The sequence below is a fragment of the Haemaphysalis longicornis genome, unplaced genomic scaffold (genome assembly GCF_048455015.1).
Source record: "Haemaphysalis longicornis isolate Haplotype H1 unplaced genomic scaffold, Haemaphysalis longicornis Haplotype H1 scaffold_7, whole genome shotgun sequence".
NCBI classification, from domain to species: domain Eukaryota; kingdom Metazoa; phylum Arthropoda; class Arachnida; order Ixodida; family Ixodidae; genus Haemaphysalis; species Haemaphysalis longicornis.
In genome coordinates this window covers 90,526,416-90,540,078 of record NW_027526422.1, presented here as the reverse complement: position 1 = coordinate 90,540,078, position 13,663 = coordinate 90,526,416, and positions in this window count along the sequence as shown.

Below are 13,663 nucleotides of genomic sequence, written 5' to 3'. Positions count from 1 at the left end.
GGAATGAGTATTGCAGATCAATTTCAGATGGTGCTGCATGCGGAACATAGGACAAGCCGTACTTTATCAATGTAAGCGGCCCCAAAACAGCGCGCTGAGTGTGCTCACGATTCCGGCGGTTTCACCCGAGGTGTATCGAATGCTGCATTATCTCTACTTTCATAACCCAAGCAGCTGGAAACTCGGGAGAAGACGGAACTCGAGCCTCCTGGAATAGCGACCCTGGACTACAGAGGGACCCCCAACCGCGAGCTAGACAGATCCTTCACCAGGTCTGTCTGGAGCTGGACGCCGTTCTGGCCGAACTCACAAGAAACACCAGCCCAGGAACTGATAAAGTGATAAAGTAGCCAGCAAACTACTTCGTAGCACAACAAAATACTGAAAAACGATATATATATATATATATATATATATATATATATATATATATATATATATATTGTCACGAAGCCAAGGACGAAGCAGTTGCTTTGAAAAGAAACAAGTTTATTGGAGCTAACTTGTGCTCCCTTAAAGGGGCACTGACACAAAATTTTGAAGGCGAGATAACTTCGGAGATAGATTGGTGGGAACACATATACATCATCTGCAAAATATCAGCGGTGAATACAGCCTAGAACATATTTAAAATCAATTTTGAAGTGTGCGAAACGCAACCGAGCGGCCAGCAGAGGACCACGCGCAAGTGTAAATAAACAACATCCAAACACGTCACGAGTTTGTGTTTGCCGCTTCCGCACTGCCGGCTCGCCGCTCCAATCGGAGGGCCGGAGGGCGGAGCTTCTGCTCTCGAGAACGAACGACCCGATCGTTGGCGGCGGAGGCGCCGTGATTTCGTCAGCTCATCGGGCAGCTGGCCGCGACCAAAGTTCTACAGCGATTCCAGGCACTCTGTTTCTATTACTGTTTATTACCATTGGATGCGGAAACGCGCCGGAGGCACGAAAAGCCCACTGAGCAAGCCGCACGGTCGCTGTGCAGGCGGCGGCCACGGCCGCGAAGTGGCCCAAGCCGGCGCAGGTAGCTCGAGTGATAGCTTGTTACCGCTGCACGAAATTGTCCCCAAGTCCCGACCATGGTGGCTTACATGAGAAAGGAGTTAATGATGCCATGGCGGGTTGCATTAAAAATTGTCATCTGCACCGCTTACGAGAGCGGCACTCGAATATCCGCCGCAGTGCTAAGCCGAACACATCTGTAGGCGGACCTGTAGGCAGACCGGCCGGCTGCTCCCAGCGCGCGTCTTGCCACCCACCGTCTCGAGCGTCGCGCGTCGTTCGTTAGCCGCGGTAGCATTTGCACTCGCAGCGCCTGCGTCACATCCACGGTCGCTTTTTAATTAGGCGCCTCACGAGATCAGTGCGGGGGGGCATTCGCAGAAACTGCCGTCGATGCGGATTCGACAGTGCTACGGCGGCTCTGCTCTGTAACTGTGATATCCCTCCGACGGTCACGTGGTCAGCTTTGTTCACACAAAATCCACAAAATCCATCGTTTCGCGGCACTCGCTGAAACCGAAACTGCGACTGGCCGCATTGAAAATGCCTCTAATTAAACAACCGTCGCACGCTGAAGCAAATGAGGTTTCTACAGGTTATAAGTAGGTCACTAGCTACTTATCGCAACAAAAAAAAACAAGATGCAAAATTTTTGTGTCAGTGCCCCTTTAACAACTGTGAAAAGAATACAGAGGCGGCGAAGCAGCGGTCAACAAAGTGACGTAGTACGTGCGTCGGCGAGCGTCGCAGAATCGAATGCCGCGGCGTCTGCTGTGCAGGCTTTTGTCTTTCGGCGCGAGAGTTTCTGGAACCGTCGATTCGCATCCAGAACATTGTAGATCACAGAAGATTATTCTGGGCTAGCGTCGTTAGGGCGAAACACTCTGCTTATAGCCCGTGCGGCATAAAAATAAAGAATGGAACACGCGCTTCGCATGGGACACAGATAACAGAGCCGGGCGCGGCCGGGCATTAAAAACAAACAATAAATAAAAAAACCCGTACATGGTCCGCGGCAATATATATATATATATATATATATATATATATATATATATATATATATATATATATATATAGGTTCAGTATACGCCTCGAGCTTCGCGATCGCTGCGCCGCCTGCCGCCGCCTCTCCGCGGCGTTGACGGGATTTGCGCTGCGTGGATGATACGGGCTCGTGCAGTGTTTTGGTTCTGTTTCGCTTCTTTTCGCCTTCCCGCGCCCTAAAAAAACTTCTATGGTGACGTCTATAGGCAAGGAGTACGTTTAGGTCACTTAAAAAGCAGCTGCGTCATCGTAGAGTACGCGATCGCCTGCAAGAGCTACCCTGGGACGCGGTTCTGCGCGCTTCGTCGCCGCTCTTCCCGGCGTCGGCGACGGCAGCAACATATCACCCATGTCACCTCCAAAACATCAGGCACAAATAGATTCTACTGTCGCCTCGTTTAGACCTGATACTGGCACAATGAGAGGTTAGCTTCATTTTGCAGCGTGGACAACGAACGCGGCTTCGTTTCGAATATGTACGTCGCAGAAAAATGTGTTTCGGGGATGTGATTACCCAATCCCGTACAATAACTCATGCCTTTTATAAAAATATAAACCATGCGAAAATTCCAAGCCTGTGCGTCGTTAAATATGTGCCCGCACACGACATATAGCATGAACCAAGGCAAGTTAATGAAACCACGAGAAAAAAACGCTGTGCAAGTGCGGAATTAAAGGGGGCCTGAGATGGATTTCAAAGTGTTTTTGTTTGTGTCAGAAATCTACTCTATAGTTCTTGTAGAAACAAGTCCAAAAATAGTAAGCATATTCGCTCACGCTAACAAAAGTTATTACCCCGACGAGACAGAACTATTTGTTGGCTCGGCGGCTTGCGATGACGACATAGTCCGACCTCGTCCGAGGCGAAGCACTCATTTCATAGTTGGCCGCCGGAATGTCCGCGATTTTTGACGGCGGCGGTTTGGGTTAGAGCGTCGTCGTTACCATGGTTACTTCAGCGAGTGGGTCGCACATGAGACGACGACGTCCTTTTTTTTTTTTTTAAGCTACGTTTTCAGTCTTTACGGACTTTGAGCAGGATATACTGGTGATTGCGGAAGTCGACCTTGCATGCGCGAGAGTTTCCGTGAACGGTAACTTATTTTTACCGTCGCTACATAGCGATACAGAGGCTAGAATTTCTACCGACTGTAGTAGGGAGCCCTCTGCGCCGGCGAAATGAACGCTCGCGTTTTGATTAGATTACCAGAAAGTTCCGAGTGAACGCCCTCCCCCGAAACATCGCCCACCCCCTTTTACGGGTGAAATATTCAATTTACTGAAAGACGCGCGCCCACCCCATAAAATCCATGGCTTTAGCGCCGATGAGTGAACAAAACAAACCCGAATCATCTCTTCATGTGTAGATGCGGTCACTTATTCGTCCTTTCCGCGCTTGACCCGAAATTTCGCCCATCTCGTATTTTTCACTTGATATCACTGTACTTGTTCTTCCGGAACTTTACGGCACAGTAAATGCGCTGTGCTCTGCGCTTCATGCAAGCAATCTTAGTTGATGTTGTTTACTACATTCTTGCTAAATGATGATCAGGAGCACGATAAATGACCATTTTTTTTAGAATGAGCGAGCAAAATTTCCGCCCCTACTCCAGCTTCCTACGCTTCCAATGGTTCAGATGCCTTTATGAATTAGCATAGCTCTTTTATGCTTTCAAAATCGTCTTGGGCAAGGTAATATAGGTAACTGCGGAATCATTACAATATATCTTACTCATTTTATATCGAAATATTTAGCGGTGGCGTGAATTCTGGTTAATGCAATACTTGGTCCTAATTCTTCCCACTAGATGGCGGCGTCAACGTCATGTTTTCGATTTTTTAAGCTCTACAGTAGAAGTATACGGCTCTTTAAAAAAAAATTATTGTATTGTGAGAGTTCAATCTAAGACGTCTAAGATTCAAGCCATTTCAAGCGTAAGCGAACAGTTCTGGGCAACAAACGTTTGTGTCATTTGCTTTGCGACAAATTCGCCAGATGTCGCTACTCGGCAGAACCGGTAAGCCGGAATGCAGAAACCGCAGAGTGCAATCCTTTCGTTTTCAGCGGCAAACGGCTACTCTTGCTTCATTTAACACGGTAAACGAGCGCGCGCTAAGGACACTAGGACACATGTTCATTCAGAAGGCCGGTGCAGCAAACCACACTTTCCTGCGATCATGACTTGATGGGAAGCAATGAAATGAAACTCTTTGGCAGTTGTCGTTACGGGATGAGCATGCTCTTGCCCTTGTCGCGACCGCCGCAGAGAATCAGCTGCGACAGCGTTTGGGCTTGAACTGATTTATTCAGCCCGCGTGAGCACACTTCAGCGTGCGCCTCGTGATCACGAGCAGTGCCCGGCGTCGTCCAAGCGCTGCGTGCGGAGCTCCTCCTTCGTCGTCGGCGCGGCGCTCCCTTGGCGCGCCGTTCGTTACCACCTCTGAAACAACGTCGAGGCTACGCTCGAAACACAGATGGTGCAAAGAATCCTTTCGGGTACAGCGTCCAAGAAAGCAAATGCAAAGAAAACTGATGATACTCTAACACCAGACACGGAGCGCTGAGCGATCACGCTGGCTGCAAGCGTCGTTGCTACTGCGCTCACTGTATCCTTCCGCCGAGAACGGAGGAGCGTCAAGCCCGGTTTGGCCCGGTGTGTAAGTGCTTTACACTCCGGTATAAAACAAATATGTGTGACTGTGTAAAAGCACCCACACACAAAAGATGTTTTTGTAGCTTTCTGATGTTTTTACGCTCGTAAAAAATTGATTAAATCAAGAGCGCACAAACACGTCACGATTAGTTCAAGAAATAGCCGTTGCGCTCCGATACCATCGACCCCCCAAAAACCCCCATCTCAGGGGCCCTTTAAGAAACATAATAGATCTAACAGAAATAAAAAAAAACATTGCAGCTTCTGACATGCTAAAGACATTCGTCGAAACTTAAGCCAAGTAGGGTTCACTAGACCAGCTATACACGAAATGCACTGCTTTTCGCGGGACATCGGGGAGGGGAGGGGGGGGGGGAGGAGGGGGACGCTGTGTACAAATGCGGAGCGGAATCAAGCAATGAACAGTATAGAAAACCCGCACACAAATCTCACGTTCACTTTCCTTTTGTTTTAAGTGCGAATGCACTTTATAAGCGACCCCAAACCATCCACCGCCGGCGGCGACGGCGGCGTCCGCAGTGCTCCTCTATATTTAAAAAAAATTCCCCCGCATTTCCCCGAGGGGGAGAATGTGAAAGTGCGAATGCACGGTTGTCGGCCCGCTTGCGGCGCTTGCGCTCGGCCCCCGCAGCCCACCGCCTCGCCGCCTTCTCTTCCATCTCTTCCATCGGGTTTGTAGTATCACGTGTACACCACGCAGTTATCAAGCCGCTATAACGCCGCTGAGTCGCCAACGCACGCCGCTGACGACGTAGTTTGAATGCGTTAAAGATATAAGGCGCGTCACTAACGCTGATATCACGTCGCGTCCGTGGCTTGGTCGGTAGAGCGTCGCACTGCGGCCGTAAAGTCCGCGGATCGAAACCTGGCGCCGGATGCTGTTTCTTTATAGAGGAGCACTGCGGACGCCGACGCCGCCGACGCCGGCGGTGGATGGTTTGGGGTCGCTTATAAAGTGCATTTCGAAGAAGCATTTAGTCGCGGACGCGGATTATATTCAAGCCCGTCTCCGCGCTGCTCGCAGAGGATATATGTAGCAGATGAATGTTGCCGGGCACTCACCTCACGACAAGACGACTCTGTCGTGTGCTGATCCCCGAGTATAATTGTGCATTTTCCAGCGTACTTCTGTTGAATATTTGCGAAATTAACACAGACTGACTTGTAAATGGTGGTGATCAATATCTGAGGTATAAATTGGCAAACGTAACTGGCGTGCTGTCAGGTATGAGTGCTCCGCTGATTATGTAAGCGCACAAAACCGATTTAAATCGTAGTGTATAGCCGTAGCATGAACATCTGAGGAACCGGTGGTTACGGAGGAACGGCTAGTAAATTCAGGTCAGTGTAACTGACCTGAATTTACGCCGTGCCGGTTCCACGACGCTGGCCTGTGGCAGACACCTGGCTCTTATACAGACCGAATAGACCACACTAAAATCGCGTCAGAAACATTTTCACTCTCGTAACACACCCCATTTGCGAACAGAGTGACTGCTCCACATAAACATAGATTTCAAACACCTGCAAACGGTAAATCTCAGTCGTGAACGTGCCGCAAAAGCAGCGGCGGCAATGGGGAGCGGGGCGCGGACTCCCGCGGCTGCTTTTGAAACGGGCCGCTAGGGGGATTTCAGTGGCGCCCCTACAGGCCGCGCTCGAGGCGCATACTCCGCGCACTTCCCTATCACCTGACTGATCGTGTGAATATGATCCATTGTTGAATAGCCTTCACAGAACAACCCTGCTTGTTCTTTAGGTTGCTGAAATCTAAGGTGGCAGAAAATAAATTCTGTTAGTGATTACCTTGGTAAATACCCTGTAGACGACTGAGTTGAACACTAGTTGAACGCTTTTATGAAGATGTGGAATCGGCAACAGCTAAAGTAAAAACTCCGTACTGTATACCGTAGTTATGGGAGACTTTTGCTGCGTTCCAATTCGCAGACAGCTTGGTAGACAGTCTACGAAGCAGAGACGTGTAAAGGAATGAAATTGGAGCGGCGCCTCGGTCGCAAACGCACCACCAGCGCAGACGACCAGCAGACGACAGCGTCGTTGCAGACATGTTGAGATGAACAAGCCGCAAGTTTCGTAGCTAATATTACCGTTGTTATTACAAACGTTACGTAATTTAAAAACTAGGCAAAGTCACCTTCATCACTAGTTTATTTTACTAAATATTTAAATAAAGGAACAAGTGCTTTTGGTTCAACATAAAAACGCAAAAAGGTGGCGCTGGCGTCGCTTTTCAGTTTAGACAGGAAGGTAGCCTGCATCGTTGCTGACCTGACTTCGATCCATAGAGATAATATACTCGCTTCGATGCTGTCTCCTCGAAGCAGTCTTCGTTGACTGCTTCGTTCGAATTGGAACGGGGCTTAACATGGCGTACTGTCCGCGGAGACGGCAACGAAGCTGTGTAAACGGTAAACTGGAACGCACCCTTTAATGTAAAGTAGGCAAGAATCAGGTTGGAGGCAAGGCAGTTGGGAGCTATGGTCTGGGCTGTAGAAATAGCAAGGGGGACATAATTGTCGAGTTCGCAGAACGGAATAATCTACGCATCATGAATACCTTCCGCAAACGGAAGAGCCTGAAGTGGACATGGAGGAGCCCGAACGGGGAGCATAAAAATGAGATAGACCTCATATTACGCGAGAACCCTGGCGTCGTGCAGAATGTGGAAGTGCTCGGAAGGGTAAGGTGTAGTAACCACAGTATGATAGGATCTCGCATTAGGATAGATTTGAGGAGGAACCGTACTAAGCTAGATACGAAAGAAGCCGATTAATGAGCTAACAGTAAGTCGTAAAGTCGAAGAATTCAGGATCGCGCTGCAGAACCGATATTCAGCTCTTACCGAGGAAGCAGAGTTTACGACACAGGAAGCCAGCGACAATCTTACAAGCAATATTACGGAGTGTGCAGTAGAAGTCGGGAGCACGATGGCTAGACAGGATACTAGTAAGCTTTCCCAAGTCATGAAGACCTAGGAATAGGACTTTATTCGCAGGCCCCAATTACGTTTTTCCAATCCAATCCCAGGAGACTACAGATCTAATCATAAAACGGCAAACCATTACAATCTCCACCCCAGCTGACAGAATAGAACTAGCGGTGCTTTCGAAGTTAATCATGGCGTAAGACAGCTGACATACAGAAGTATAATATGGAGAGGATCGAATATGCTGTAAAGAACGAAAGCAGCCTGAAAGCAGTGAAGAGGCGTAGAGGCGTGGGGAAAATCAGATGTATGCAGAACGCTTTAGGCGCCTATGAAGGCAGTGACCAGGAGGGGGTCATGGGCACTACGCATACTTTCGTCGACCGAGACGCCTTGCATAAGTCGGCTGTGTGAGTGTTAAATTACTCCAAGCGTACCTTCTTGTTCACACTAACTGAACATGCCTATATGTATCCTTGTATATGTCGGTAGTCTGGATATGTGCCATTTCTGTGTACTCTGAATATTTATTATCCTAATAAACCTGTTTTTGTTAAAAAAAAAATTGCGCCCATCTTCCCGCGAGTGAACCCTGGTGTGATGCGACGCATCGGGGGGTTCAACGAAGCAGTCAAAGCAAGGTCACGTCAGTGCGAGAGCGAGCGCTTGACTGAACCGCCGCGGCGCGATGACCGCTTTATATTCACAGCGATTGTAGGAGAGGAGACAACGGAGGACAGTCGCGCACTTTCGCGCACCGGAGCAGTTGTTAACGCAGCGAAGCACGCGCCAAACAAGCGCGCCAGCTGTGGTATGCTAATGAGCCGGAGTGAGAGTGTTGCACACAGCTGTGGGAGAGAAGAACGGAGGAGGGATGCGGACGGACGCCGCGACGACGACGCAGGAGGGACAAGCCTGAGAGCAAGAGATGCGTCGCATCTAAAAAAAATCACCGTGTGCATACATGCCTGCCCGCCCGGTAGTCTTGTGCGGTGTAGTATTCGTTGCAGGAACATAATCTTCTCGTTATGCGACTCTAAATTTTTACTGAATATCCAAAATACATCCAATTTCGGACGTCTGACTGGACATACGGAAGTGTTATATCCGGATGTCCACGGACGTACGTAGTACGTCCACCGGCCCGAAAACGGAAGTCGTACTGACGTCTGTTAGAGCCGGAATGGACGTACGATGGACGGCCGACGGACGTCCGGTGGTTGCTCAGACAGCGCGTTGTTGGAGGGGTACCGGGGCAGTGAGGGCAGTCGTTGGGATAATTGTCAACGCATAAATGTGGGCTAGTTGGTTCGCGCTACTTAACCATACCGCGCTATACTTGCCGCGCTACTTAATTATGTTTCACAGTCGTAGGGGTTGCTATACTAGTTGGTGAGATTCTATGAAGCTGAGGGTGATGGAACTCATTTTTTTTCTATGAGCAGGCTTCTTTGCAATACGTAAGGCGGTAAAGCCAGCTCCACAAAAATTGATCCTTACATTGAGTCGATTTAAAGTCCGATTTACATTGCATGCTTGCATTGCTAGAAAGGCATGTCTTCATAGCCTTTAAGGGCGCTTGCAAACCACCACGCTTTTTTTCTCTCTCGAAGCGGTGAGGGGCTTGAGAGCAACCTAAGCCCCCCACCCCAACCCCTGCAAAAATATCCTGGCTACGCGCCTGGGACGTCACTATTACAAGTTTGTGAGCGCTGCTGAGGATGAGAGCGGCAGATACAACGCACCGAAATGGCAGCTATAGTGACGTCAGTGCAAGCTATTTGGTAATCGGCGATGAGTTGCAGTCGCCTCACGAAAACGAAAGACAGAAGTCCTGAATATAACCAATGTTGGGGGGTTTAGGGATAATCCCAATGTGGAAGTCTGAAGGATAGGATGTCCTTGGGAGGTACGCTTTGGGAGGTGGATGTCCTGACTGTAACCTATGTTAGCGGTTTTAGGGATGATCCCAATGTGAAAGTCTGTAGGATGACCCCAGGAGGTACGCTTGAGGTTGGATGCCAGCAGGTTTTTGGAACGTCCATGGGACGTGGTGTGTTGTTCGGGTTGATCGGTATACGAGGTTCCTCATCCGCGGAGTGAAGTTCGCGTACCAAGAAATAAATTTTACCTCCATGAGCAAACCATCGGTACTTAATTGACACCAAAAAATTGTGCTGAAAAGGAAAAAAATAAAAATTACACAATCTTCCCGTAGGGGAACGAACCCTGAGTAGTATGCGAACGCGGCGGCCGCTTTTCTGATGGAGGCGAAAAGCAAAAACGCCCGTGTGTACGATATTTCGGCGCACGTTAAAGATCCCCAGGTGGTCAAAATTAATCCGGAGCCCTCCACTACGGCGCGCCTCATCGCCTGCGTTGCGTCGGCGCGTTAAACCCTACAATCAATCGAGTAGTATGCGAAGCAGTCATGGGTCGATTCAAGTGCCCATTAGTTTTCAGTTCGTCGTTTCCGTTAGGTTGAGGTACGTAGCTACCGTTATATTTACCGTTTGGTTTCTATGGTATCTACCACACTTTTCACTTACCGGAACTACGAAATGGGAAATTGCGTTGACCCCATGACTGTTTCGCATACTACTCAGGGTTCCCTTACGGGAAGATGGTGAAATTTTATTGGAGGGGGGGGGGGGGGGGGGTGTTAGAGTGGAGAGGCATCAACGAGAGAGAGAGAGAGACGTTGTACGTGGTATGAGTTTGTCTTTATTTAGGCGCGCATTATCATCATCATGTTCAACGTAGGTGACGTCGAGCTGTGGTTGGCGTACCACTTTGATTATGACCGCCTTATGGTCTTTGAAATGTAAAGTCAAGGGCTGTTGTAGTGGATGAACCCTGAAGTTGCTGAAGATGAGGTCGATGCACGTTCCCCGGATGGTTGTGGGTCGGCGAGACTCGGCGGACGCACGCCGCTGCCGACGACGATGAAACGTCGAAGGCGCGTGAAGCGTGCTCGTCTCGTGCCGGCCCAGGAAGACACCGGCAACACTGTCGCTCCAGGAGCCATTAAAGCATGGAGGAAGAAAAAGTTAGGAGACGGCGCCGCCGGAGAAACGTGAAGCCTATACATAAAAAGTAAAATCGAAGTCGGCCCAGGCGTCGCTGCACCACGTGACCCCACCGCGCCGCCGCTGTATGGGCCGCCGCGCAGTCTTCAATTTCGTCTGCTCGAAACTGCTCTGCGGCCCGTTGTCATGAAGCCTGCTGTGTGTTTTTTAAAGACGATAGTCTTTCTTGGGCTACTTAAACCCAGAAATTTTGGTCTGTCTGTATGTCTGTCTGTCCGTCTGTCTGTGACTCGATTCAGCCACCCGGCCAAAGCAAAACAATGCCTGCGAAATAGTCTTATATAGTCACAGCTAAATCTACCCGTCTATGTCCGGTGTAATGTTCATACTTGTCAACATTGTTGAAGAAGAACAAGACATTACGCAAATATGAGACAACAAATCAATACAGAAGTGATATTTGCAGTTTTCCTTTATAAAAAAATCAAACATGCTTAACTTTTGCGAGATTAAATACTTCATCAACTGCAGAAAAAGAATTCACTCCGCCGTCGCCTGCTGTCGCCCGCGCCACTATAGCTTCTGGCGCCATTTTAAGAAATCAACCGCCAGCAGTTACGCAAGGTTCCACTAGATAGGTTCCACGTTCTGCTTGCAACGCACGTGGAGTAGGGAAACGCGGTTCTATAAACGTTGAAGTAGGGCGCCTCGATTAACGAGCGTCTTCGCCGTACGGCAGCGTTCGCATCGAGACACCCGGTTTGGAGCAGTGGAACGCGGGAAATTTAAAATGATTTAAGCAAACCTTTGGGGTCTTTACCTTGGGAGGAGCGCGACGCAAGAGGAACAACATGAGAGGTGAGCGGGAAAGCGAAGGGAGGCATTTAATTCGCAAAAGCCGATAAAGACTATAGTCTTTTGACGGCATTTGCAACGAAAGGAGCAGATACGCGGCCAATTTTTTTTTCACGGCTTTTGTCTTCCGCACGTACGCGGCACTCCTGCCCGCACGTGGGCATGAAATCGCCGAGCAGACAAATGCAGAAAGGACGGGGAAAAGCTACCGCCAACGAAACACGAGAGATGCGCCGGAGTCGGAGACCGCCTTCGCCGCCGGCCCACCCGACCATGGAGGTCACGTGCTGGGCCGACTGCGGCGGCTTGAGAAAGGGAAACGGCGGAGGGAGCGGCTTCAACGGAGCTGGGCTTGCGAAGGCTAGCTGCGTGACGTCATACCGCCTCCTAACTTTTTCTTCCTCCATGCATTAAAGGGTAAGACACCACCGGGCGCGTTCAGCAAGCCGAGCATGCGCAGTGGGGGTGTGGACGGCGCAACAACAACAAAGAAGGGACATAGCCCCGACCATGAGATGCTTCGCATCTAATATAAGCTTAACCCGAAATTGAGGCTTTCCAGCGGCACAGCGCATATCCAAGCGTTGCTGAGTATTTCCTACTTGCACGGGACCCTTTGTGTCTCCAGTATAGTGGCGCGGCGTTGTGGTACACAGCATTTGCACAGCATCTAGGCGTACGTCGTGCTTTTGACATTTCCAAAGCTCGCAGATGCAGAAACACTCTCAGCAACACACAATACACAAGCTACTCAACGGCGAAGAAATGCACGCCGAGACAGATGCGCCGGGTAATTCCGATTCCGAGGAGCAGTAGGGTTCGTCTTCAGCCGGACGTGCGATGCAGCGACGTCGCAGTGAGCGGTGCACGGGAGATCAACCACGCCGAACACGTCAGCCGTCTCATGTGGTCGCCCCATTAGCTGACGTACAGCGAGTGGAAAGGGCGCAGAACTGAGGCCACGGAGCAAGAATATATAGGAGGTGAAACGGCCCATTGCGGTAAGCGCGGGCGGGCGACCAGCTAGATAATGTCGCAATGAAAACAAAGACAGAATGCAAAGTTTCGTAGCAGCGACGGCGAAGGAGAGGGTGGAATGATAGCGGTTGCAATTCATGCCGTTGCTGTGCAGTGAAATGCCGATCGTGACGGCCGCGCAGTTTCATCCGCGGCAGATGCCGCTAGCTTAACCAATGACGAGCGCTTGTGACATTATCTGGCCGCGATAGATTCTTTCCTCCATGGGAAGCCTCTTGCTCCGTGACTTAGGTCTCCCTTTCTAGTTGGTGTTGCTCGAACTCCCCGCTTCGAAGCGCGCCGGAGCGGTGGCGCCATCTCACGAGGCGCAAGCGAACCTCCCTGTAGTTGCCATCCTATATATTGCGCAAGCTTGCCGCGTCGTCGTCGAAGAGCCGCGTGGGACTCGAAGCGCCTCGTACCGAATCGGTATTGCGGGTTTCCACAATACCCACACTATGTTTTAGTGGTGACCCATATAACGCCGCTCCTGCCCATGCTGTCAGTGTGGTGCGAAATCGGAATGTTTTGCAATACCTCTTGCATTTCTTTTTCGGTTTAAAAAATGTCTTTTGTGTCTGAAATGGAGCTGAGTGAGTTACCAAAGGCTATTGGTCTTCAAAACGAACAAATTTGCATCTTGTGTTCATGGGCTCTTTAGGACATTCTTCATTCTAATAAATTAAACTATTTTACACTTCCTGGTCCTAGTCAAGCTCATGTCATTGTTTGCAGGCTGAAGGCTCCTGGCGCTGTTCGGTGCCTGCTTGTGCCCGCACTGTGCCATGCCTCCTATTTTGGTGGCTGTACATATAGTACTTGATGGTGAAATGTTCGGACCGGTATTTCCGCTGCATCACGGCCTGCAGCTGCCCACGTTGCTGAACGCAAGGGAACAGATTCAGCCCAGCTTGCTGCCACAGGTAGCGGACAAGCTGGCTGGCCTTTTAATTGCGCACATGGGCAACAATGCAAATGAGCGCAGTATGCGCATGCGCACATTGTTGGCTAGCTCAGGACATCATCGGGAAAAAAAAACGGCGGCGCATGTGCCTTTTTTCCATTCGCCTCTCTCCCTCCCCACTGCAGAGA